The sequence below is a fragment of the Pseudophryne corroboree genome, chromosome 5 (genome assembly GCF_028390025.1).
Source record: "Pseudophryne corroboree isolate aPseCor3 chromosome 5, aPseCor3.hap2, whole genome shotgun sequence".
Lineage (NCBI taxonomy): Eukaryota > Metazoa > Chordata > Amphibia > Anura > Myobatrachidae > Pseudophryne > Pseudophryne corroboree.
The window spans coordinates 751,427,722-751,450,722 of NC_086448.1; the positions used below are offsets into that span (position 1 = coordinate 751,427,722).

At 44.2% G+C, this 23,001-nt stretch overlaps 1 protein-coding gene across 1 annotated transcript in view; it reads right to left on the minus strand.

Moving 5' to 3' along the window:
* The window catches only part of LAPTM4B (lysosomal protein transmembrane 4 beta), a 242,808-nt gene that overhangs the window by 20,148 nt on the left and 199,659 nt on the right, over nucleotides 1-23,001 (minus strand). The gene's annotated exons all lie outside the window — the stretch shown is intronic.

Below are 23,001 nucleotides of genomic sequence, written 5' to 3' on the forward strand. Positions count from 1 at the left end.
GACTCCAATTGGCTAGTTTCACAGGAGTCTGGGGGCGGGCTTAGAAAGAACACGGAGGGCATTCATATATGACAGGTGTCAAAGTCGAAAAATATTGCAGAACAGACATCACGTACAAACTGCACACACATGCCCACTGCACGTGCACTTGTTCTGCCGTGCGTGCACATATCCGCAATTTGCGTATGGTCGCTCCCGCAGTCCTGCGCATCGGCGCGTGGTATGGGTATTTATGGCAGAGTTTGTGTACGCATGGAGAGCCATCAAAACACATTACATATTTAATCCAAATAGTGCACAATGTACACATAGTCTCCTTGCACCACATCAGAAAGTTATAGCTGTTTAAATGATTCCAGAACAAAGGGATTCACCTTTACAGGATAAGAGGGGACAGACTAAGGTTATAAGGTGGTGTTTGATATCCAGCTGTAGGGTATTGTAAGGGTAACATTCCGGTGTTGGTCTGCGGAAGATCGCATGTTCCTGCGGATAGTTATGTGCAGTAGCAGAATATAGATATAAACTGTATTTACTGTATATTATGTATGCAGCGGGAATCCAGAGGAGACCACCCACAAGAGCAGTTGGGAAAGACATCGCCCACCTATTCAAATCGACATATGACCTCTCCTGTACTGTAAAAGTGCATTCCTGTGTCCAATGGACAAAGGGATTACAGTATCCATTGTATTGCTTTTGGAAGAATTGTATAAATAAAGCCTGCTGCAGCCTGGCCTGCCAGAAGACTCACAAAGTTATCTATCAGATGACCGGGGACCGGCCGGGTAGCACAAGCGATTCCAATCACGTATGTACGTTGACTGTAGCCATTATTCTGTTATATTGTCTTGTATTGTAGTGTATAATTTGTATTGTAAACCCCCTTTCAGAAATAATCCACTGTGGTGTCGGAACCCAGCGGTAAAGATCACAATTGGTGTCGTGTCCTCATTGCCCTGCTAAGGTTTAAAGTGTATTATTATTGCATTGCATTGCTGTAGAAGGTTAAAAGTGTATCTCTGGGTGTGTACGCACTGTGAGTACTTTGTACCGTCAGCGCGGCGTGTGTACGCAAAGTCCGTTCACTGTACGGGACTCTGTACGCTAATAGCATAAAAGGTGCGTAGAGTGTGAATTAAGTATAGCGGCCGCAGCGGCTAAAGGTTTAAAGTGTATTTAAGGTATGTTTAAGGTATAGCTTTCATTCCTGTAAAGATAATCAGCTTTATCAATTGGGGGCTCTCCGGTTTTCCACATTTTTACTGCCTAACAGGTCACAGCAGACTTCATCTATCAGCATAAGGGTGGACAGGTATCCTACGTATCCTTTTCTTGGTCGGTGGAGGCACTGAAAACCCTACTTAATTGCTGATTAGATGGTGTCTGCTCTGTATGGTTTGTAGAGATGCTGGTAGAACTCGTAAGATAAACAGAAAAAAAAGCTAATTAAAATCTGTGAATTTATTTTTTTTGGCGCCAAATGCGTACCCAACAAAAGCGTACACCCATACTCTTTGTACACCCGCTCACATTGTTGCCATAGGACTGATTGCTAGATTCATAATATAAATATTAAGTAAGTAAGTGTAAAACACAAACACAGTCTGGCCTAGTTATAAGGGTTTATACAGAAAAGAAACTGTGGCGTGTTAAGTGAGCGATTATAGTTAATATTGCTCACATTTATAGAAATTGTGTGAGTTGTTTTATTGCGTCCGCACATAAGTACACGTGGTATAGAACGTGAGGACAGCGTACACAAAACGTGCACGTGGGGCAAGGCCGCACACGTGGCATAGAGGTATGCACGGTTGCGTAATTACGCAAGCTTGCGTAGCGTTGTGTGCGCATAATAAAACCACACGATAGTTCGTTTAGTTTAAAGGTGGGACAGTAGCCACGCTACAATAGCACAAGATTGCCCAGTTTCCAAAGTTTAGTATAAAACTCTTATTTACTGTATTGCCTCTGGGAGTAAAACTGCTTATCCGAATGAATGATAATTTTCTGTACAGAAAAACCAAAGTGTATTTGAGTGAGCAAACGTAGGCGCGAGTGGAAATTTGAACCCCGGAATTCGGAATCTCGTCGTGTGGTACATCAAGTGAGTGGAGACTTGGTGGCGTGAGGCGGCTGACTCACGTTAGTATAAGGTTTAATACGTAAGTCGTGAGCAGACTTACAGGAGCGTGGTAGGGAATTGTGAATTGTGTTGTGACCCATATCGTTTTTTTAAATATACGCTCCGGCTGAGGTTTCGCAGCCTGAAAATCGATTCCAGTGGTCGTACGGCAGATAAGTAACAAGTACCAATACGCTGTGTGATTGGACCGCGCGTTTGTGGGTGCGATATATAGCGCAACGTGATATCCTTTTTACGAGCTTTTGTGTAAAATCGCGGTATCATCAGCGCTGTATAGAGCATATGCAAGCGTGATTTGTGTATAATAAAGTCCATAGGGAGTTTTCACTGGTCTCTCTCAGGAAAATCTCCAACGGCCGATACTTTACTGGAAAGGGTAAGTTATTCCTAAAAACTTCCAGTAAATATAGGTCACATAGGGCCTTAAGTTGGGTACATTGCCTTCGTTATCGACAGTGTATGGTAGTACTGGCCAACGTGGGCGGTGAGCGGGTGAAGAGCGCTCGGAGAACTTTCACCGTTACCTTATATTGAGTATTTTGGTGTTTGTGGGAAAAGGCCCACAATTATGGGAGCCAGTTGCTCAAGTAAGGGACGTTTTGTAACCAGGGTTCAGGTTGAAGAGCCGTGGCCCATGGGGTCAGCGAAGTTTGAAGGAAAAAGTATTGAAGACTTTTTGTCTGAATGGGAACGTATGACTGACAAAGATAGGGTACCATTCCCTAAAGTGGGCAGTTTTGAACCAGAGGTATTGCAGAATTTAAGGATAAGGATATGTTTAATAAAATCAAGAAAACAAAGGATTAGACATACAGATTGTTTAAATTTATGGCAAGAGGAGGGGGATATGCAAAGAGAACAAATTCGCAAAACAGGTTCAAAATCTAGCGGGAATGGGAACACAAACACACCATTGTCGACACAGGTCGAAGGGGAAGAGATGGCTACAGTCAATGGTATATCCGTAAATGATAGTAGTATGCAAAAACAATGTATTAACCCTAATTTTTGCAAGATGTATCCTGTTTTGAAGTCTTTTCAAGGTTATAGGTCACAAGAAGATGAAGGATCCAGCCAAATTCCAGCTCTCCTCCAAGCAGTCACTTTACAGGAAACTCAGGTGGGGCCTGTCCAACCAGGTAGAGCAGTAACAGTATTCCCCAATGAAAGAACTGGTGAGGTCACAGCTACCGGTAAGTGTGAGACAGTTCATTGCACAGAGACAACAACACCTCACAGTAAACAGATTAGGAACGGAACGGTAGGATTACACCCTGTCTTGGAAATAGTAACTCGGGGAACCGATAGTCAGGGAGTAGTCCTCACCAGGAATAATGCAATGTATTGCCCGTGGCCCAGAGATGAGCTGCGATCAATCATTTCAGAATTCCCCGACCCTCGGAAGCATTTAGCCAGATGTCAGAAATTCATCAGAGATCTGGGTAATGCGTATGAACCGACAAACAAACACTGGTGGATATTTTTAAAAGCATGCCTACCCCCTAATATTGACACCCAAAAATGTATCACTGATTGTAGGTTAGAGTCGGATAGTCTTATGACTGACGAAAACAATCAGGAGAACTTAGAACGAATTAATAGACAACTAGAGTTGTGTTTCCCCATTCACGTTAAGTGGAGAAGAATTTTCTCCATAAAACAGAGTGAAAATGAAATGACATCTGAATATTTCCATCGGGCCCTGCAAATAATGGATAGATACATTGGGGTATCAGATACAGGGAATGATGCGAATTATAGGGAAGTGGCTGTCTCTGTGCTAATGGACGGACTCAATAAGACAGTAAGGGACAGGGTACAACAAACATCTTTGCCTAATTGGAAAGGGGTCATAGTAGCTTGTCTTAGAGATTGCGCAATTAAACATCACCAGAATATTGTTAGGCGTAGAAAACAACAGGAGGAGAGGTTGAGGATTGAAAGTATACAGGCTCTTACACCAAAGTCTCATCAGCCTAAAACCCAGACCCCTGCTGTTTGGAAAAGACCTAGAATATGCTACACTTGTAGGAAGGAAGGGCATTTTGCCAGAGATTGTAGGAGTAGTAGAACACATAGCCAATATAGACCCCTAGACAGAGAAAACAAGCCATGTTATTAAACACATAGACGGGATCAAGGGACATATAGTAAGGAATCACGAGCCATATAGAAAATACAGATTTGGTTAATGGGAAGAACAGAATAAATGCAACTTTACCCTTTTGACAGAACTTACTGGGGTTAGGAGGAGGCCTCTAAACTTCTGCTTCTCTCTCTAGCAGAAGTGACCTCTAATTAACTTAACAGGAGTTTTGTTAGAGATGGTATACATATAGAGTGCTCCCACCCAGGAAGCACAAAATATGTTAGATACCCACGAAGACTAATGTTGCATTTCACTGTTTTAGATGCATGTCCATCACAGGTAGAGGAAATTATCTCAAAGATACCGGGTTCCCTATGAACTTAGAATGGGCAAGACACTGGATTGATGGCTGGGATAGTCCCAGTAGAGATATAACACACATAGAATTTTTTTTAGGGGAACAGACCGATTAGGGAATCATTCCCCGTAGTGCCCAATCCAGATGTTAAACTTTGTAAAATCTTCTTTGCCTCTACAAACTTATCTGTTACTAAACTCTGTGATTTGTCTTCAAAGTTTCCTCTTCATCTCTTACGTTCACCGACAGGATTACAGTTCAAACGTCACATGCCTACTCGGTCTTTTCAGAGTTCTGCCCAAACCCAGTATATCTCACCAGCATAGGGACACCAGTATCAGTGTGCCTGGTCATGCACAAAGGGTGGAGAATGGGAATACTGGTGAAGGGAGACTGTGCATAGATACCGATATACATGATAGTGTGACAGCCTGATGGTGAACGCAAATCTGACAAATTTTCTTTTTATTATTTCCCCTCTCTTTTCACTTTCCACAGATGGTTTACTTCACACAACTGATAATACACAACAGTTAAACACATTGAAATGCAAGATTTATGTTTCCTACAGAAAGGTCGCTGACCCGGAGAGAACCCGTGACAAAGAGCAGAGTGTAGAGAACATCGTATCACTGGAGCGTCTGTTCCGGGAAAGGTTGAGAGGCAGGACTGTTGAGACGGCACCTGAGCGCGGAGAACAACAAGACCAGAGGCGGTTGTCGCACCAGTTTTTTTTTCTCCATCCCCCATTACCCTCCTTCTCTTCTTCTCTTTCTCCCCCCCTTCTTGTCTCCCTTCTCTTCCCTTAACAAGATGGATCTACCCCAAGAGACTGCGTTCCGGGTTTTCCTGTTAATCCTGTTGTTGACCAGGACAGTCTGTTTCGGTGAGGGTCCCAGAGAGGTAGAGAAAGGATCTGGAATGGGTTCTGATGGCGAGGATGGATTTGTAGAATCTCAAGAGCAACACATCACTCGAGCAAAGGCGAGTATCAGAAAGCACTCTGGTAGTCAGGGAGCTCAGAGGCACTGTGAAGGGTTATTCTCTGAGGAAAATTGCATTTGTAGGAATTGTGAGAACATAGTCGAGGATGGGTGCATCCAGAGATGTCAGTCCAGCCTTAATATCAACATGGACCATCATCCATTGAGTGATTACCACTCACTAGTGGGTAAGGTCTTAAACCAGACAGAATGCTGGGTGTGCTCACAAGTACCTCAAGGTCAGAGCAAGTCAGGATTAGTACCGTACCCTTTAGCAATAGATGAGGTACTCGAATTACGGGGTGGGAGACCGGTGGACAAGAAATTCAATATTTCTAGGCCCCCTAGTTTGAAGCTCCACCAGTATCATGTAGATAGATCCTTATTATGTTTCAATATTTCCAATTACCGAAAACCGGGAAATTGGGAAGTGACGTGGAATAACCAGACAATGACCTTCTCGCACAGAGCTGATAGGATACCCATAGACTCTGAACTTGTACGCCAAATAGCCAACAGTGGAAGGTATTTCCGGTATAGGTATACTCGAGGAAGCAAGACCATGTGGGTTGGAGAAGTATCACCAGGGTACTGTGCTCATATCATCCAGCCTGATACTTGTAATGAGCAGATGGGAGAACTAGGGATTGGGTTTTTCACTTGGAAAGTTTGTAATATGGTAATGTCATATTCTGTGCCCTATGTTCTCCCCGATGATGCCTATTTCATATGTGGGAGGAAGGCGTACAAGTGGCTTGCCCCGAGCTCAGAGGGATTGTGTTATATTGGAAGAGTGTTGCCAGAGGTCATGACCATAACCCATGATAAGATGAAAGATGTTCACCGCAGTGCTCAGGCTCCTTACACTCATACTCACTGTGAACACATCGTCAAGAGACACCTCATAGAGAGGACAGAGCACGTAGCCTCTGATTTGATCCACGAATCCACCGGGATTCAATTCCTTCTCACATTAGACATCACCCGTACTGCCAGAGGAATTATAAATTATAGGTATATCCGTGCGCTAGCGAACTTGATAGATAATATCACTGAGATGTATGACGACACCTTCAGGTATACGGGAAGGGAGTTACAAGCTTACAAGACGGAACTGATTCAGCACAGGATGGTCCTAAATTATATCACAGCCGTGACGGGTGGGTACTGTGTTACTCTGGCAACTCAATATGGTGTGAAGTGCTGTACATATATCACGAACAGCACTGACGACCCCACAGAGATCATCGATCAAAAGATGGACGATATCTTGCAGTTGAAGTGGGAGTTCCGGAGGAGACACAACCTTACCCTGACGGCTGTGGGTAATGAGCTGACCAGCTGGGTCTCATGGTTGAACCCACGAAATTGGTTCTCAGGATTAGGAGAGTGGGCTCAAAATGTTATTATGAGTGTTGGGAAGTTTCTCCTTTGTATCCTGGGAGTCGTCATAATTATTGGCTTGATATTTAGGTGTGTTCGAATTCTGACGCTGCGCAAGCACGGCACAAATTTGATGAGTCTAAGGAGCGAGGGAATTGTTATAGAAGCAGATTTAATTTACGACCCATCCATAGAGACAGTGTTATGATAAGGATTGCAAATGAATTCCATGGCCTGTTTCTTTCACCCGTTTTTACTTTGTCTCCCCCTCTGCCCAGATACACCCATCCGGAAAAGACATCAGCCCTACCCAAGAATGTTTATGTAAATGTTTATGTGAATGTATTTTAGATATGTGTCTTATCTTCATCTCTGCAACCTCCAGTTAATAGCACACATAGTCGACAGGTGATATCCACATATAATAGCACTCACATACGTCTCCCCTCCGTGTATCATCAACTAAATGTGCACCCCATTTGTTGGAACAATCCGACAAGAGCTCGGTAGTGTTTGTTGGCCCATTTACAGACCCTTAGTACGGGATGAGAAGGATTTAATGTATACTTCGCAATACCTCGAAGCTTATTTAGAACATATACGGCACGATGATACATGCCCCTCAGACACGGAATCATACATACATGCTTTTTACTATCCCACTAGGTCATACATTTCCTACCTACCACTCTCCCCCGACCATCCAAAACTTCTGTAGATATTGTGTAGATATTTTTCTGTTTAGTGATTAGATAGTGGCAGTTATTGGTGACTGCCAAAGGGTGGACTGTCAAAGTCGAAAAATATTGCAGAACAGACATCACGTAAAAACTGCACACACATGCACACACATGCACACTTGTTCTGCCGTGCGTGCACATATCCGCAATTTGCGTATGGTCGCTCCCGCGGTCCTGCGCATCGGCGCATGGTATGGGTATTTACGGCAGAGTTTGTGTACGCGTGGAGAGCCATCAAAACACATTACATATTTAATCCAAATAGTGCACAATGTACACATAGTCTCCTTGCACCACATCAGAAAGTTATAGCTGTTTAAATGATTCCAGAACAAAGGGATTCCCCTTTACAGGATAAGAGGGGACAGACTAAGGTTATAAGGTGGTGTTTGGTATCCAGCTGTAGGATATTTTAAGGGTAACATTCCGGTGTTGGTCTGCGGAAGATCGCATGTTCCTGCGGATAGTTATGTGCAGTAGCAGAATATAGATATAAACTGTATTTACTGTATATTATGTATGCGGCGGGAATCCAGAGGAGACCACCCACAAGAGCAGTTGGGAAAGACATCGCCCACCTATTCAAATCGACCTATGACCTCTCCTGTACTGTAAAAGTGCATTCCTGTGTCCAATGGACAAAGGGATTACAGTATCCATTGTATTGCTTTTGGAAGAATTGTATAAAAAAAGCCTTCTGCAGCCTGGCCTGCCAGAAGACTCATAAAGTTATCTATCAGATGACCGGGGACCGGCCGGGTAGCGCAAGCGATTCCAATCACGTATGTACATTGACTGTAGCCATTATTCTGTTATATTGTCTTGTATTGTAGTGTATAATTTGTATTGTAAACTCCCTTTCAGAAATAATCCACTGTGGTGTCGGAACCCAGCGGTAAAAATCACAATTGGTGTCGTGTCCTCATTGCCCTGCTAAGGTTTAAAGTGTATTATTATTGCATTGCATTGCTGTAGAAGGTTAAAAGTGTATCTCTGGGTGTGTACGCGCTGTGAGTACTTTGTACCGTCAGCGCGGCGTGTGTACGCAAAGTCCGTTCACTGTACGGGACTCTGTACGCTAACAGCGTAAAAGGTGCGTAGAGTGTGAATTAAGTATAGCGGCCGCAGCGGCTAAAGGTTTAAAGTGTATTTAAGGTATGTTTAAGGTATAGCTTTCATTCCTGTAAAGATAATCAGCTTTATCACAGGAGTGTCATAAACCTCCTGGCCCAGTGATCTCATGCTCTTGCAGGCACACGAAGGGTTAGCTTTTTTGCTGGGAGGGGTTAAAATTGGTTGATAGGCCCGTGATTGGTTTAGGTAGATGTGGGAGGTAGTTTAGGGAGCTAAGTAAGGAATTTTCTGGCAACTCAGCCTCTTCGTTGCTGGACGTTACCCACCCGTGCCTCCCCTTTTTACTGTTGGTTTTAGTGCTGTTATTTGTGTCGGCTGTTTATTGAGTGGATTGTTGTGTGGCCGGTTTCAGAACGGCTTAGGTATTGGTTAATTAGGTATAGGTTAATTTCCCCTGGGGGGCAGTTCGGTCACGTAGGAGTATGGGCGTGGTCAATTAGGCAGACCGGAGGGCATCACCTGACCAGGTGGGCCCTCCTTTCTCCTTCTGCATTGCTGAACTGCTGCCTCAAGTCAATGCTGATGTGGGCAGATGGCCTCATAAGTTTGTGGTGTTGTCCCCGCATGGCTTGGGCAGTTGGTCCGCCTTCGCGAGTCAGACGGGCAAGGAAAGGGGCAGTTGGTTCGTCCTTGCCTGTCGGGCAGTTGGCCCGAGTTATCAACGTTTATTATTTTACTTTGACTTGTACTAGGCCGTTCTTTCCCTGCTGCCATACATTAGTTAGTTTTAAAATCTAAATAGCTGATCCCTCTCAATAAAAAAGCTGACCCATTTCACCGCAGCCATTGTTGTCCGTGTATTATTTATAGATAAGTTGGTGTGCAAGGAGCGTGAGTGCTTGGGTCATGGAGAGTTTATGAGTGTGAAGCCTTAGGGCTGTTTCACACTCGGCGGCTTTTGCCGGGCGGGAAAAAGCCGGATAGCTTTTTCTCGTGCCGGTATTGTAATTAATAATGTAAGGTGTAGGGTCCTTTCACACGGCACGGTCCCTGGCCAGGCTACCGGGTTGCAGCCGGAAATATCCACTGAAACGTCCGGCTGCCGGGCCGGAGCCATGCAGTCTTTGTAGTCAGAGAACCGTGTGTGTGAAGGGGAGCTTTCACACACACCGGGGGTTTTTTTAGCCGCTGCTGCTGCTGCGCATGATTACACACGGCTCAAAGTCGTTGTGTGTGAAAGACCCTGCCGGATGGCAAAAAGCCAGACAAAGTTTGTCCGGCTTTTTGCCATCCGGTGTAAACCTTGTAGAGTGAAACAGCTGAGTCCCGGGTGCCGCAACGGCGCCTGACAGACACAGCGCTGCAGGAGAACCAGCCAGCACATATATTACATACATCATAACACTATGTGGTCGGTGCTGCAGCCCACTGACTCCGACCTCTTCCTCTTTCGAAGTATCAATCAATAAAACAGCACATAATGCAAACCCGGAAGTGTATGTATTAAAGGGGCTTTTGTGTTTTACGTCTCTTGAGCTAGAACAAGAAAACTCGCTCCAATTAGTTGTTTGTATAACGAAGGATAAGAGATGTTTGAACTCTACACATATCGTGACTAACGTGGAAATATAAAGGGAAGACTTAGCTGCAGCTGTTTCCTACAACACATTTTTACCATTGCCGAGATTTTTTCAGAAATTCTCTACATTATCCATTTCTAAAATGACTCTGATGTACAGGTTCATTCGTCACTAGGCAGCAATGCATCAGCGAATAATGACAGACTTGTGTGGCACGTACATCATTTATATTACAGTATATTTACTATGCTCTCAGTTACAATTTCCATTTGTTCCTGGGTAACTGTAATGTGTTGATAGCTACTAGAAGATGTGAAAATAGGAAAATGTTATTATCTGGTTCGTTAAATATTTGTCCAAGGAAATTCCTCTGAGGTGATGACTCATTTAAACTGCTCTTTCACGTCTTTCAGTAACTGGATCATTTAAATGCAATTTTTATTAAGTAACAAGAAAAAAAAGTTCTTAACTGACCACTAAATATAATTTATTCATAAAGATCCGGGAGACTCCCCAAAATTGTGGAAAGTCTGCCGCCTCCCAGTTAAGTGGGCAACTCTGCCTCATCCTGCCTATTGTGAAGGGGGCGGGATGCAGGCATTGATGATGTGATTGGCTATGAATTACATCATCAACCGTCACTGGGGGCGTGGCCGCGATGATGTGATTCACGTTGCTCCACTCTTGTCCCACCCACGCTAAGCTAGGAATACCAACAAAACATAAAAGGGGGCGGGGCTGCAATGACACAATTTGTGATGCTCCACCCCAGTCCCTCCCACCTGATTCCTTCTTTAAAACATAGGACTACAAGTTCAAAAACAATTTCAGCTTTTCCCATTGTTAAATATAACACTGACATTCATTTCAAAGTTATTTTTACTCAAGCATTTCCATAATGTCCCTTTTAGTATCTTCATGCTTCTGTATTTTATGAAAATGTACTTCATTATTTTCTGTACTATATTATGCTATGTATCTGTTAAGCGCCTTGAGTCCTATTGGAGAAAGAGCGCTATATAAATAAAATTATTATTATTATTATTATTTATAACATAGACTTCAAATTGTAAAGCATCTCAGAGAAACATCTAGGGGCAGGGCCTTGCTGATGTGATTCATTAGAACAGGCATGTCCAAACTGCGGCCCTCCAGCTGTTGAGAAACTACACATCCCAGCATGCCCTGACACAGCTTTAGCATTCTCTGACAGATATGTAGTTTCACATCAGCTGGAGGGCCACAGTTTGGACATGCCTGCATTAGAGCTCTCTGTTGGATCTGGGAAAGTCCCCTGCTCTCCCAGGAATTCTCCCCTTAATTTGGGGGTGTCCTGGAGTGTATGGGTCGTTGGATAAACACAACTTAGGTCGACAGTCATTAGGTCGACTATGGAAGGTCGACATGCATTAGGTCGACAAGGACAATAGGTCGACATGGGCATTAGGTCGACATGTACTAGGTCGACAGGTCAAAAGGTCAACATGAGGTTTTTGACTGTTTTTGGTGTCGTTTTCTCCGTAAAGTGAATGGGAACCCAATTAAGTGCACCGTGTCCCCTCGCATGGCTCGCAATCGTTGTCCACGTGGATCGCTAAGTATAAAAAAATCCAGAAAAAATGAAGAAAAAAAATGTGAAAAACTCATGTCGACCTGTTGACCTAGTACATGTCGACCTAACGGCCATGTCGACCTTCAGTGGTCAACATAATGAGTGTCGACCTAAGTTGTGTCGATCTAACGACCGTAACCCATCCTGGACATATTGGGACAGTAGGCAAGCATGTTGTAAAGTCTCCTACTATGAATATGATCTACCCCTACAAGGAGACTGGGTCAAAGTCATAGCAGGGCGCAATGGCGCACTGTGCAGGCACCTCCCGCCCTGGGGCACTGGGTACAGATCGTTGTCGGGCACAACCTATTGACGCGTCTTCCGCCTTTCTAGCTGCACATGGATACTATTGGGGAAGCAACTGTGCCATCCCCTTGGCCTTGCACCCTGGGCATCAGCACTGGTCACACATCCTTCAATATGGCCTTGGGCTGGGTACAGCCAGCAAGGCAATGTTACAGGTACTAACCAATAGAAACAGACATCAGTTAGACCCAATGTTTTATTTCTATGAAAAAGGCACCAGTAGTACTCAGGAAAAAGGTGCTCACTTCAATTTACATATTGACACAGGATTTACAGTAGTAACTTCTACACCCTGCCTATTTTATTCATTTCTGAAATGATGTCACTGTTTTTATAATTATAAGAATTACAACTTAGACCCCCATCCCCAAAAAGGTGTCAGTCCTAAAAAAGCACTGGTTGGACCACACCTGACATTTAGTGTAGCACTCTAACAGGTCCTAATGGTGGCACCCCCTCTTCTCCTCCTCACTGACAGAGCCACCATCCCCAAAACAGGGACAACCTACCTTCATCCCTCTCTCCCTCCCACTTTTGATTAGGGGTTCTGTAAACCGATTTCTATTCGGTTTAAAATAAAACTGAATAAAAATTGACAGTTAAAAATAAAAACCATGTGCAAAAAATAAAAACAGAATAATAATAATAATAATAATTAATAATTGTTAAGTGGAGCTTGCTGTATGCTGCTTCTGTTGCACACTGGGCAGGAAGGCTGAAAAAACCTTTATCTGTCACTGTACGGTGTCTTTTTGGGGGTTTTAAGGCTACAAGTTTCCTTTACCTCACTGAACACATCTCTTTGACCCAAAGAATTTGGGGAGCAGCAGTCACAGCGTGGTATTGTCTACAGACAGTAAATATGGTTTCTCTGCCTCTGTTGCTAATGATGGTGGTCATTCCGAGTTGATCGCTACCTGCATTTGTTCGCAGCGCAGCGATCAGGCTAAAAAATGGCAGTTCTGCGCATGCGTATGCGGCACAATGCGCACGCGCGACGTACGAGTACAACGACCGATGTAGTTTTACACAGAATCTAGCAATGCATTTCAGTCGCACTGGCTGCCGCAGAGTGATTGACATGATGTGGGCGTTTCTGGGTGGCAACTGACCGTTTTCAGGGAGTGTTCGGAAAAACGCAGGCGTGCCAGGAAAAACGCAGGCGTGGCTGGCCGAACGCAGGGCGTGTTTGTGACGTCAAATCCGGAACAGAATGGTCTGAAGTGATCGCAAGCGCTGAGTAGGTTTTGAGCTACACTGAAACTGCACAAAATAAATTTGTAGCCGCTCTGCGATAGAACTGTTCGCACTTCTGCTAAGCTAAGATACACTCCCAGAGGGCGGCGGCATAGCGTTTGCACGGCTGCTAAAAACTGCTAGCGAGCGAACAACTCGGAATGAGGGCCGATATCCTTGGAGTAAGAGTGTGTAGGAATCAGTAGCTGGAATGTGAGTTATGCTGGGTACACACTGGCAGATATATTGGCCAATCAGTTGGTTGTCCAATATATCTTTTGCTGATCTGCAGGTGTGTACAAGCAATATGTCTGTGAAAGACGTCTTTCACAGATATATTGCATCTGCTGTGCAAAACAGCAGATGACCAATATATCTGCAGATATATTAGTGCATCTTTCAGTGTGTATGAAGTTATGAACAATCCCCATCTGCATATATAGCTTCAGATAGATTTAACAGCAGATATATCTTTAAGATTAATTGGCGCATCTTTCTGTGTGTATGAACAACCACCATCTGCAGATATATCTGCAGATTGATTGAACTGCAGATATATCTGCTAGTGTGTACCCAGCTTTAGTAAGTGAACCACGACTCCCATGTTCTGTTTTCATAAGCAGTGTGTAACTGTGTACAGAGCAGCCCACGGAGGTCAGTGTGACTCACTTCTCATGGCTACATCAGACTTCACAACCAGTCTGCAAAGCTATTACTGCTCCTCACAGTAGCCTGCTAATTGGATTTTACCTCTTTAACTTCTATAGTAGTACCAAGTGCCTAATTATTACTGGAGGTTCTGCAAACATAACTGCAACTAAACTGAATCCATCGTCAGAATATGAAATTACTATAGACTATTCTGTTTACCGCATGACAATTCCTCTATATGAAACTGATTGCATTTATAAAAGTTCCATGTGTCATCTGCAAAATGTATCAGATTTCCTTTTTGTGTGCAATATAAGGCCCTTAGGGGAAAACCAGTGAGTCCATTTGCACAGCAGGGAGCACACTTTGAAGGGGTTCAGTACTACCTCAATCAAAAGGGTTCAGAAATATATACAATCAAAATCCCAACGATCAAAATACCGACAACAATTGACCGACGGTCAAAATCCCGACAAGGCCAAAATGCCGACATTTAAAATACCGACAAGGTCAAAATACCAACATTTCATTGATTTTTTGTGTATATGTCGACATAGGTTGACAAGGACACCATAAAAGTACCACGTCCCCTCACAGCTTCGAGCACGGTGCCTTGCTGCGCTCTATTATATTCCCCCTCCAGGTCCACTGGGATGGTAAAGTATGAACAATTCGGTTTCAATGAAAAAAATCATGAAAAGCTCATGTCAACTTTTTGACTTGTCGACATTTTAAATGTCGGTATTTTGACCATGTCGAGATTTTGTCCTTGTGGGGATATTGACCGTCAGGATTTTGACTGTAGGTAAATTGACCGCATCCCCTGTGAGGTGTCAAAGTCAGAAAAATATCTCTATGCACACTACCATATTTGCACCTCACACAGGTCCGTGCTGCGCATGCGTACGCTCTCCCGTACGTGCGCATACTCACAGTCGCGGGCACCCGCAGGCGCACGGTATGCGTATTTACGGTAGAGTTTATGTGATCGTAGCGTGCGACTCAATCGTTACATATTTTCACTATATAATGTATTTTATAGATCATGGTCCCTTTGATAGATTCTGAAAGTTTGGTTAATATAGAATGTTCGTGAACAGAGAAATCCCTCTTTGTTGATACGAAGGGTCAGACAGGAGTAATACAGTGGTGTTTAGTACCCATCAGAAGAGTATTTAATTAGCAATATTCCGGTGTTGGTTTGAAGCGGATTAATCGCTCGTGCGAATAGTTATGGACATAAGAAGTTTATGAACATTTACTGTATTTGCACTTACTTATCCATGCGGCGGGAAACCCAGTTTCCCTCCCACCTGAGCTGTTGGAAATAGTCACAGCCCACCTGTATGAATCAACCTATGACCTTTTGTTATAATGCGAGGAGGAATTCCTGTGTCCAATGAACAATGAGATTGTAGGGACCATTGAATTGTATTGTGTGTGGGGCATAAATAGACAAGCCGATCACATCCAGCTCTCACTCTTCAACGGTTATCATTGCTGAAAATCGGGAGCTGGATGTCCAGAGGCACATGCGATCGTTTCCTTTGTGCGTAAGTTTTCTCCGCAATCATATTGTCTTTCTTGTGGTTATGGGCCATTTCTCTCTCTCTTCTCTTTCTCTCGTATTCTCTTAAACGTAATAGTATTGTATTGTATTTCATGTGTAGTTATCTGGTTAGGTAGTCTATGTTATATTGTAGTGTATGACTTGTATTGTATTAATTCTTTTGCAAGTATAACATTCATAATATATATATATTAGGCGTTGGACCCTAAGCACGGTATCTGTGTATTTCTTATAGTGTTCAGTATTCTCAGAGCGTCGGTGACGCTCAAACAGCTTTTAAGTTAATAAGGTTACACTGTGTTGCATCTACACCCTATCTCTACACTAAGGTTTTACAGCATATTACATTGTTTATGGTTTAGATATAAAGGTTTAACATTGTGAGCGTCAGCGCCGCTGGTGATCTCCTCGTGGTCCCGAGCGTCCGCTACGCTATAGCGAATCATTACGTTAGTCGGCAGCCAATAGCGTGCCTGCCTGTGATCTCTTGGCCGTGAGCGAACGTGACGCTTAAGCGTCTCGACCACGGCTAAGCGATCGTTACGCAACGAGCGTACCCTTACGGTACTCCATACGTAAATAGCGTACAGTGTTCTTAGACCTCATAAAGGGTTTTATATAAGATAAATATTTAGCTTTATCAATTGGCGGCTCGTCCTGTCCTTCACATATCTCTGCTAGGTAATTTCAGCAGACATTATCCATCAGCAAAGGGCGGGAGATCATATTCTTCGCAGTGCTGACGGGATAAGCGTCTGCTTCGCTTAGTAAAGGGTGCTGAAGGAATCCGGAACCGGAGGTAAGAACAACACGCTAGTGTCTTTTAAAACTGTTTATTTCTGTCTTGCGTACACACGCACATATCTGCATTTCTTTTTCATTCGTGTATTTTCATATATCACTCTCCTGTTTGCCATTTTATAATTGATAAAACGTGCTAAGAGAGATTTGTCGCTATTTCATAGTTAAAGTGTAAAAGTAATGCGTTAAGGGATAAAGTATAAAGCACACGCAGCTCTACCTAAAGGTAAAAGGAGAGATTGGTGTGTTGCGCGGTAGACGATCGAGGATCATCTACATTGATAAACGTGTTAGTTGTGTTACGGTGGACATTGGCTTTGTGTACACGTGTCTCTAACAAAGGGCTGAGACTCGCGTACGCAAAGGCCGACGCACGCAGCGTAAATTACGCAACGGAGCGTCTGGGTACGCCCACGTAACTCAAGTCACACGATAGTGTTGATTTTTAAATAGCGCAACAGGCGCGATAAGTAGCGCAACAGGCGATAAGTAGCGCAACAGGCGATAAGTAGCGCAACAGGCGATAAATAGCGCATCAGGCGATAAGTAGCGCAAATCTATTTTAAATCCGAAATTTAAATTAACAGATCCTTCTCCAAATTTACAACACATCTGGTCTAAAGAAAAATTTCTGCGCAGAAATAGAAATAGAAACAAAAGTGTGTATGTGATGAGTGAGTGTTTTTAAGTTTTACAATTTTGGGGATTGAACCACAGAAATCATCGAGTTCTCGTGAAGGTACATACGTGTAAGTGACATACATGATGGCTAGGGAGGCATCTCTGGTTAAACATATATAAAATTTGAGCATTAGAGTGTAGCAGACCAGGAGGTCATACTGTAACAGACCAGGAGGTCGCATAACAGACCAGGAGGTCCAGGTACAGCAGACAAGGAAGTCCGCTATAGAAACAAGGCACAACACCAAATAAGGGTTGGTGCGACACCCATATAGGAAAACAAAGCTCAGGCTGAAGGAATTCGCAGCTGCTGAATGTCGATTCCACTGGTCGCTCCGTACATAAGATTAGTTGCTTATGTACTGAACGATTGTACCGCACGTAATTGTGTGCATTAGTTAGTAACCTGACCAGTACCATTTGTGTACAAACCGGGTCATAAACGCTATTTGTACATTCTAACGTGATTTGTGTAATTATTTATTTTAACCAAAAAGGGAAATTCTCTGGTCACTCAGGAATTATCCGACAACCCCACCTTTACTGGAAAGGGTTAATGCTCTTCGGATCACACCCACATGTTCCAGTAAACTCAGGTTAATAGGGGCCCTGGGTCGAGTACGCCAGCACTATATCAGTGTGTGGGCATATTGGTCGGCGTGGGCGAGTGAGTGAGGTGCTCGGTAAACTTCACCGTCAACCTATCTTTGAATATTTTGGTTTTTTTAAGGGTTAGCAACACCTGCAAATTATGGGGGCCAGTTGTTCAAGAAGGGGGCGATCAACCTCGGTTCGGGTTGATTCTGTAAACCGACCAGTCGGGTCGGCAAGGTACGTAATGTGTGAAAAATACGGAAGGCACACAGAAATTTTATGTGATGAATGGGAGAAAATGACTGTACATGACGGGGAGAAATTCCCAAGAGTAGGTAGCTTCAGCCCAGAAGTGTTAACGAATTTAAGGAGAAGGATATGTCTCATTAAATCAGCAAAGAGACGAATCCAACATTATGATTATTTGCAGCTATGGCAACAGGAGGGTGAAATACAGAGAGGATTGGCTCAGGAGGCGGGATCTGGCCCTATCAGAAAACTGATAGCCACGGCCCCGCCGCCACCATACATACCAGGAGAGAAATTGGTTGCGGAGAATGACGCATCAGGGGGTAACAAACAGGCACTTAGCAACTGTATAAATGTTAAGGATAATGTTAATAAGTTAACCCATGCAAGTATTAACCCGTGCAAGTTGTACCCTGTTTTGAACTTTCCCCAGGAGTGTGATCAGGAAGACGAATCGGCAACAATATCGGCGCTCTCTCTAGCAGCCACCATATCAGAAACGACAGTAGGCACGGCCCAACCCATAAGATTAGTAACAAAGCCCCCTAGCGGAGGGACAGGTGAGGTCGTATCAACGGGTAAGTACGGCACCATACACTATGCTGAGACTATTTCACCACAGACTGTAGAACCTACACAGAATGATGTTGTTAGAGTTAATCCTGTTAAGGTAATAGTAGTGCCAAATGGGAAAACGGACACTTCAGGAGTCACTCCTGTTAGGAACATTGCCATGTACAGCCCGTTTTCCCGAATGGAATTAAGGACCATAGTGTCTGAATTCCCTGACCCCAGAAAAGACTTAGTTGCTAGCCAAAAATACATCAGAGACCTAGGAAACACTTTAGAGCCCAATAACAAAGATTGGCAGGTATTGCTGAGGGCATGTTTACCCTCCAATGTCGACGCAGCTCAATTTTTAGCTGACTGTGGACTGGATCAGGATGTACCTCTTACAGATGTGTACAACAAAGATAACGTAAAAAGAATAAATTTACAGTTAAAGGAGTATTTCCCAGCTGTAGCCAAATGGAATAGAATTTTTTCCATTAAACAAAAAGAATCAGAAACAGCTGCTGATTATTTTCACCGGGCATTATTAGAAATGGCAAAGTACACTGGCATAGAGGACATTAGGACCAATGCAAATCATCAAGAAGTAGCAGTATCTGTGCTAATGGATGGTTTAAAAGAGGCATTAAAGACTAGGGTACAGACCACACAACCATGTTGGCGAGGTCTGTCGGTGGCTACTTTGAGAGAGGCTGCTATTGATCACGACCGGAATATCACCAGACACAGGGAGTCGCAAGGTGATAAGTTAATGTCAGTAAGTATACAGGCCCTGACCACAAAACAGCCTGTGTTTATATTAGAGATGAGCGGGTTCGGTTTCTCTGAATCCGAACCCGCCCGAACTTCATGGTTTTTTTCACGGGTCCGAGCAGACTCGGATCCTCCCGCCTTGCTCGGTTAACCCGAGCGCGCCCGAACGTCATCATGACGCTGTCGGATTCTCGCGAGACTCGGATTCTATATAAGGAGCCGCGCGTCGCCGCCATTTTCACACGTGCATTGAGATTGATAGGGAGAGGACGTGGCTGGCGTCCTCTCCATTTAGATTAGAAGAGAGAGAGAGAGAGAGAGATTGACCTGATTTACTGGAGCTTAGGAGTACTGTAGAAGTGTAGAGAGTGCAGAGTTTACTAGTGACTGACCACAGTGACCACCAGACAGTGCAGTTTTATTTAATATATCCGTTCTCTGCCTGAAAAAAACGATACACACAGTGACTCAGTCACATACCATATCTGTGTGCACTGCTCAGCCCAGTGTGCTGCATCATCTATGTATATATATCTGACTGTGCTCAGCTCACACAGCTTATAATTGTGGGGGAGACTGGGGAGCACTGCAGTGCCAGTTATAGGTTATAGCAGGAGCCAGGAGTACATATTATATTAAAATTAAACAGTGCACACTCTTTCTTCTTTATACATACATACTACTACATCTCTTTATCAACCAGTCTATATTAGCAGCAGACACAGTACAGTACGGTAGTTCACGGCTGTAGCTACCTCTGTGTCGGCACTCGGCAGTCCGTCCATAATTGTATACCACCTACCCGAGGTTTTTTTTTCTTTCTTCTTTATACATACATACTACTACATCTCTTTATCAACCAGTCTATATTAGCAGCAGACACAGTACAGTACGGTAGTTCACGGCTGTAGCTACCTCTGTGTCGGCACTCGGCAGTCCGTCCATAATTGTATACCACCTACCCGTGGTTTTTTTTTCTTTCTTCTTTATACATACATACTACTACATCTCTTTATCAACCAGTCTATATTAGCAGCAGACACAGTACAGTACGGTAGTTCACGGCTGTAGCTACCTCTGTGTCGGCACTCGGCAGTCCGTCCATAATTGTATACCACCTACCCGAGGTTTTTTTTTCTTTCTTCTTTATACATACATACTACTACATCTCTTTATCAACCAGTCTATATTAGCAGCAGACACAGTACAGTACGGTAGTCCACGGATGTAGCTACCTCTGTGTCGGCACTCGGCAGTCCGTCCATAATTGTATACCACCTACCCGTGTTTTTTTTTTCTTTCTTCTTTATACATACATACTACTACATCTCTTTATCAACCAGTCTATATTAGCAGCAGACACAGTACAGTACGGTAGTCCATGGCTGTAGCTACCTCTGTGTCGGCACTCGGCAGTCCGTCCATAATTGTATACCACCTACCCGAGGTTTTTTTTTTTTCTTCTTTATACATACATACTACTACATCTCTTTATCAACCAGTCTATATTAGCAGCAGACACAGTACAGTACGGTAGTCCACGGCTGTAGCTACCTCTGTGTCGGCACTCGGCAGTCCGTCCATAATTGTATACCACCTACCCGTGGTTTTTTTTTTCTTTCTTCTTTATACATACATACTACTACATCTCTTTATCAACCAGTCTATATTAGCAGCAGACACAGTACAGTACGGTAGTTCACGGCTGTAGCTACCTCTGTGTCGGCACTCGGCAGTCCGTCCATAATTGTATACCACCTACCCGAGGTTTTTTTTTCTTCTTTATACATACATACTACTACATCTCTTTATCAACCAGTCTATATTAGCAGCAGACACAGTACAGTACGGTAGTTCACGGCTGTAGCTACCTCTGTGTCGGCACTCGGCAGTCCATCCATAATTGTATACTAGTATCCATCCATCTCCATTGTTTACCTGAGGTGCCTTTTAGTTGTGCCTATTAAAATATGGAGAACAAAAATGTTGAGGTTCCAAAATTAGGGAAAGATCAAGATCCACTTCCACCTCGTGCTGAAGCTGCTGCCACTAGTCATGGCCGAGACGATGAAATGCCAGCAACGTCGTCTGCCAAGGCCGATGCCCAATGTCATAGTACAGAGCATGTCAAATCCAAAACACCAAATATCAGTAAAAAAAGGACTCCAAAACCTAAAATAAAATTGTCGGAGGAGAAGCGTAAACTTGCCAATATGCCATTTACCACACGGAGTGGCAAGGAACGGCTGAGGCCCTGGCCTATGTTCATGGCTAGTGGTTCAGCTTCACATGAGGATGGAGGCACTCAGCCTCTCGCTAGAAAAATGAAAAGACTCAAGCTGGCAAAAGCAGTAGCACCGCAAAGAACTGTGCGTTCTTCGAAATCCCAAATCCACAAGGAGAGTCCAATTGTGTCGGTTGCGATGCCTGACCTTCCCAACACTGGACGTGAAGAGCATGCGCCTTCCACCATTTGCACGCCCCCTGCAAGTGCTGGAAGGAGCACCCGCAGTCCAGTTCCTGATAGTCAGATTGAAGATGTCAGTGTTGAAGTACACCAGGATGAGGAGGATATGGGTGTTGCTGGCGCTGGGGAGGAAATTGACCAGGAGGATTCTGATGGTGAGGTGGTTTGTTTAAGTCAGGCACCCGGGGAGACACCTGTTGTCCGTGGGAGGAATATGGCCGTTGACATGCCTGGTGAAAATACCAAAAAAATCAGCTCTTCGGTGTGGAGGTATTTCAACAGAAATGCGGACAACAGGTGTCAAGCCGTGTGTTCCCTTTGTCAAGCTGTAATAAGTAGGGGTAAGGACGTTAACCACCTCGGAACATCCTCCCTTATACGTCACCTGCAGCGCATTCATAATAAGTCAGTGACAAGTTCAAAAACTTTGGGTGACAGCGGAAGCAGTCCACTGACCAGTAAATCCCTTCCTCTTGTAACCAAGCTCACGCAAACCACCCCACCAACTCCCTCAGTGTCAATTTCCTCCTTCCCCAGGAATGCCAATAGTCCTGCAGGCCATGTCACTGGCAATTCTGACGATTCCTCTCCTGCCTGGGATTCCTCCGATGCATCCTTGCGTGTAACGCCTACTGCTGCTGGCGCTGCTGTTGTTGCTGCTGGGAGTCGATGGTCATCCCAGAGGGGAAGTCGTAAGACCACTTTTACTACTTCCACCAAGCAATTGACTGTCCAACAGTCCTTTGCGAGGAAGATGAAATATCACAGCAGTCATCCTACTGCAAAGCGGATAACTGAGGCCTTGGCATCCTGGGTGGTGAGAAACGTGGTTCCGGTATCCATCATTACTGCAGAGCCAACTAGAGACTTGTTGGAGGTACTGTGTCCCCGGTACCAAATACCATCTAGGTTCCATTTCTCTAGGCAGGCGATACCGAAAATGTACACAGACCTCAGAAAAAGAGTCACCAGTGTCCTAAAAAATGCAGCTGTACCCAATGTCCACTTAACCACGGACATGTGGACAAGTGGAGCAGGGCAGGGTCAGGACTATATGACTGTGACAGCCCACTGGGTAGATGTATGGACTCCCGCCGCAAGAACAGCAGCGGCGGCACCAGTAGCAGCATCTCGCAAACGCCAACTCTTTCC